Consider the following 5860-nt stretch of genomic DNA (forward strand, 5'->3'; position numbering starts at 1 on the left):
GTTTGAGATGTGTGGGCCTTGATTAATATTTCATTAATTAGTATTTAATGGAATGCTGTGTGGTATCGATTAGTTTGGAGACCAGCTGTGACTCACGGGGTTTTTTATGCATATTAATTTCCTGTTCTTAAATCCCTTAGAGTGAATCGACTTGCTTTTTGCGTGTGGGAAGGGCTCTGGGGCCGCTTCAGTGATCAGTTACTCGCTGTCAACACACCAGTTAGGACTGTTTTCACCTTTTTCCCCCTAAGTTAGCGATTCAAATAGAGTATTTTTCCGTCCTGCATTTGGGAGTCTGAAAACGTATCTCAAAAGCGACAAAGACTTTTTTTTTTTTTTTTTTTTTTCCTGCATAGGTTTTCCTAAAAGAACCCGATTTCTTAGAGGGCAAAACTTGGCCTTTATGTTGACAGCTGCAAATGTTTTCCTTAGGATTTAAATCCTTTCCATGGTTCGCAGCAATTCCCAAACATTCTCCACAGCTACCAGATGCTCTTATCAATTCGGGATACAGTTTCAGACTTTGGAAGGAAGGCACAGAAAATTTCAGCATCAGAAATGAAGATCCCTAAATACCTCTATCATTACAGCACTTAAAAAAATCTCTAGGTGATGGGAGGTGACATAGAATTTTTCAAAAGGCAAAAACCTTGTTGGAGAAAAGGCGAACTGGTGAATTGACAAGAAGTCAATGAAGTGGCACACATCTATTGATTGGTGATTTTTAATTTTTAGTTCCGGTGTGGTTAACATAGTGTTATGTCAGTATCAGGTGTTCAATACGGTGATTCAATAATTCTGTACACTACTCAGTGTTCATTATGCTAAGTGCACTCTTTTCCCCAGAAGTCTTCATCATGCATCTGTCTAAAAACTTTTTTAATGTTTTATCTATTTTTGAGAGAGAGAGAGAAAGAGAGAGACAGAGTGTGAGCAGGGGAGGGTCAAAGAGAGAGGGGAAGACACAGAACCCGAAGCAGGCTCCGGGCTCTGAGCAGTGGGCACAGAGCCCAATACAGGGGCTCAAACCCATGAACCGTGAGGTCATGACCTGAGCTGAAGTCAGTTGCTTAACCAACTAAGCCCCCCAGGTGCCCCCATCATGCATCCATTTGAAACCGAACATTGTTCGAACAGTGTTACGGGGCGAATTGTGTTCCCATAACACGCGTGTGTTGAGGCCCTGACCCTTGTACCCCAGAACGTGGCCTTATTCGGAAACAGGGTTTTTGTAGATGTAATTAGTCAAAATGAGGATGTACCGGAGTCGAATGGGCTCTTACCCCCGCATGACTGGTGTCTTTATGAAAAGGGGGAATGTGGACACAGACGCACACCCGGAAATGCACATTTGGACACAAGGGGGAAGGGCCGGGTGAAGACACATGGTGATCAGAGCTGCCCTTTCTGCAGCCTGAATGGCGCCAGCGTTCCTAGTAAACCACCAGAGCTACAGAGAGTCGAAAAGCAGGCTCCCCCTACCCGCCTCGGGAGGAACCAGCACCTGGATCTCAGACCTCTGGGCTCCGGACTGTGAGACAGCAAATGTCTGTTGTTAAAGCCACTCTGTGGCACCCGTTATGGTAGCCCCAGGACACTAATATAATCCGTGTTCTATTAGGAGGTGATTTTGATTAAAAAAAAGATTTTTTATGCTTGGCATTAAGTAATTGCCGTCCGTTTCATTTTATTTCATCTGATCTCATTTCATTTCAAAAGTGTTGGGAAAAGCAATGGTTTGATTGGGTGTGGACCTACATTCAGCTCCGGCGAGGGTGTTAGGGTCACAGCTTCTTGAGAACTAACATTTAAAAATGACCTCGATCTCAAGGTATATTTTCTTCTTGCTGGCCGGTGATTGATTATGTTGACTAACGATTTATTACTAGTTTTACTGACAGGATGTATTCAAAGATATATCAAATCAAACACGCTTGAGTCTCTCATGGAACTCATATTTGAAGCCTGTATTCAATTATTCTATGAATGATTCATTTTAAGAAAGCTTGCTAATTCTCTGTGGTTCAGTTTCCTTAACAAGTAAAGGACAAGAAAGAGAGATAACTCAATCAAATGAGATGCAAAGAAATGTGTGAACCGTGTTGGGATCCTGATTTGAACCCATCAATTATAAAAACATGTGTGACACCATCTGGAGAATCTGAACGTTGACCGTGTACTTGAAGATATGAAGAAGTTATTTATTTACTTATTTATTTATAACTTTTATTTTAGAGAGAGATGGAGTGCAAGTGGTGGAGGGGGGCAGACAGAGAGAATCCTAAGCAGGTTCCACACTGAGCATGGAGCCTGATGTGGGGCTCGATCCCAGGACCCCAGGATCATGACCTGAGCCAAAATCAAGAGTCAGATGCCTGACCCACCGAGCCCTCCAGGCGCCCCAGAACTTACTTATTTTTAACTTAATAACGGTATTGTGTTTAAAGAGAGCACTCATCTTTTAGAGACACATACTAACTTGTTTATGGTTGAGATAGATGTGATACCTGGATTCGTGTTGTGGATTTTGGTGGAGGGAGGAATGCTCGTACCACCACCGGAACAAGATGGGCCACGTCAATACCTGCAGGGGCTGAGTGGTGGCTACACCCTGGTTCATTGTGCTATCCCCTCTACTTTTGTACATGTTTTTAAATCTTCGTACATTTAAATGCTATTTGATTATGCGAAAACAAACTTGTCTTAACCTCCTTAGCCCAGTGATCAAATTGAACATCACTGATGAGACAGCTAGACATCACGTGTGTCTTGATGTGACAACGCTGAGAAGTGCACAGCATCGCCTCTAAGATATTCTTTTCCGAGACCCTCAACTTAGGTGTGATCAAGGCTTTAGACCTAACTTCAAGCTTATCAAAAACATAAGGAGAAGTGAGTTAAGGAACACCGTGAGTGAACAATCTGACAAATCCAGGATGCCAGACATTCAAAAAGGCTCGGGTTCCTCAGAAAGCAAATGTCATGAACACACGCTAATACCACTGATAATTCAGCATGTGTGTGGGTGGACCGTTTCGTGCCAAGGGCTCCCTCCCACCCTGCGGCAGGCTAGTGAGGTCAATGAGCTCTTTTCAGAGTGATTTTAAATGTATGAAACAAAACCACATAGGACGATAAAGGAAAACAATTATATTGAAGTACAGTTATCGAAATATCCTAAAATATGCCATGGTAATGTACATGCTTCATTTCTAATCTAACGCTCTAGCAGCAGGTCTGGTAAGTACAGCGATTTCAAAATAATGCTGGATGTAAATGATAGCTTAGAGATATATACAAGAACTACAGTGTGACATGAAAACAGCCAGTTTATCTTGTGGCAAAGCCACGGGTGCGGTTACTGTAGCTTGTTTCCTTCATTTACAATGAAGGGAAATGCTAAATTTCATTCTGAATGTGATGAAAGTAAAGATGTAATTTTTCACCTATCCAAGTCCATGGACCCTTTGAATTATATCCATAGATTCCTGTCTTGAGAACTTCTGGCCTAGATTTTAAAAAAGATTTTTTTTAAAAGTTTATTTTATTTACATTGAAAGAGAAAGCGCAAGCAGGGGAGGGGCGGAGAGAGAGAGAGAGAGGGAGAGAGAGAATCCCAAGCAGGCGCCGTGTTGTCAGCACAGAGCCTGACGTGGGGCTCGAAGTCAAGAACCGCGAGACCACGACCTGAGCCAAATTCAACACTCTTGATTTCAGCTCAGGTCATGATTCCAGGGTGGTGGCGTCGAGTCCTGTGTCGAGCCCCGAGTTGAGTGTGGAGCCTGCTTAAGATTCTCTCTCTCTTTCTCTCTCTCTCTCTCTCCCCCCCCATTCATGGTTTCTCTCTCACTAAATAATAATAATTAATAATGATAATAATAAAATACAAATGCATTTTTAAAAAACATTTATGTGCGCCTGGGTGTCTCAGTCATTAAGATCTGACTTCAGCTCAGGTGATGATCTCGTGGTTCGTGAGTTCAAGCCCCACACTGGGTGAGCTTGAGTCCCACTTCTTTCTCTTTCTTTGCCCCTCGTGGGATTCTGTCTGTCACTCTCTCTTGCTCTCTCTCTGTCCCTCACTCACTTTCGCCCTCTCTCAAAAAAAAAAAAAATCTAAAAAACAAGTAAATAAAAGACTTAAGAGATTTACCAACCAAACCCCAAATGTCATTTAATGCGTTCCGCTTTGAGAAAACAAGCCACAAGCATTCAAATATAAAAACATTTTAGGAACAAGTGAGGGAAGGTGAAGTGGGAATTACATGATTTTAGGGAATCATTGTTAATTGTGCTGTGTGTGATAATGGTATTGTGGCATGTAAGAGAATGCCTTTCTATTTTAGAAGTACAGAATGAGGAAATCAGGCATGGTAGGTAACATATTATTCTTTCCAGTTCTTTTTTCTTAATTTTTTTCATGTTTATTTATTTTTGACAGAGACAGAGCATGAGTGGGGAAGGGGCAGAGAGAGAGGGAGATGCAGAATGGGAAGCAGGCTCCCGGCTCCCAGCTGTCAGCACAGAGCCCAATGTGAGATCATGACCCGAGCGGAAGTCAGATGCTCAACTGACTGAGCCATCCAGGCACCCCTTTCTAGTTCTTTATGTTTGAAAATTTCACAATATCTAAAAGAAAGTGACTTGTAATGATATTTTTATTAGGGTATACGGTAGGTAGGGTAAAATGCATCACTCCTAACTGCACAACGTGATGAATCTGTACATATGTAAACACCATGTAGCCGCACCAAAGATATAGAGCACATCCGGCCTCCCCTAAAGTTCCCTCGAGCCCCCGTCCACTACCCTGATTGCTGGAGGAAATTCTGTTTGGTGTCTGCTTTCCTTTGCACAACCTGACTTCCCCCTGTATTAAGACCAGGTTGCAGGGCTGATGATACCATGGTTGGCAAGGATGCGGGAAAGCAGGCTCGCTTAAATTGCTGGTTGAAATGTAAACCGATGAGGCTTCCATAAGGCTGTTTTAAATGCCCACGGCCTTTGACTTAGTAATTCTACATCTCGGGTCTTAACAAAAGAAAAGAAAAAGAAAAAGAAAAAAACCCCCAATGTGTGCAGTGGTTTAGGTGGAAAGACATACGTGTTTTTCTGTTTGTTTGTTTTTACAGTGAAAAGTTGAAAGCAACCTAAATGTCTGGCAACAGAAGCAAGGTCAGATAAACTAGGGTCTGGTTATACCGAGGTACCTCCTGAGATGGACAGATGTGACTGGAGTCATCTCTAGGCCACACCGTTAAGTTTAAAAAGAAGCCACAGAACACCATGTACAGTGTGTCTACGGGGAACGAAGAACCCACAGGGAGCGAAGGGAAACGATGCGGAGGTGAATGAGGGTAAGTAAGGGGATTGCTACCGGCGTGCGCTGTGTTTACACTTCCGGCTGCCGGGTCAGAACAAGCCAAATATTCAAGTATGGGTTGTGTAGTTAACACAAAGGCAACAACCGCAACTTCGCTATGAATGGAGAAGGCAGAGAGGGTGCCGGGGTGCAGGCAGCGCAGGACGCGCGCACAGATGGGGCTGTGGTCACCTGTGTTGGGGGCGGCAGGTGAGGGGCTGAGGCGGGAACAGGGCTCACATTCAACCACTGAATTACTCTGACGCAGGCGACACTGAGGCAGCGCAAATGGAGGGCGGTGGGCAGGCTCACAAAGAGACCCCAGCCCCCGCGGGAGCCCTGACCGGAGGACCCTTCCCCCGGCCTCCCTCCCCTCCCCTCCCCCTCCCCCTCCCCGCCCGCGCAGCCTCCCCTCCCCCCTCCCCTCCGAACTACGGCTCCCGGCGTGCCCCGGGGCGGCGCGGGCGCGGCGGCGCGTGCGCGGCGTGCGGCCGTTGG

This window comes from Panthera tigris, chromosome B3 (assembly GCF_018350195.1).
Source record: "Panthera tigris isolate Pti1 chromosome B3, P.tigris_Pti1_mat1.1, whole genome shotgun sequence".
In the NCBI taxonomy this organism is placed as follows: Eukaryota; Metazoa; Chordata; class Mammalia; order Carnivora; family Felidae; genus Panthera; species Panthera tigris.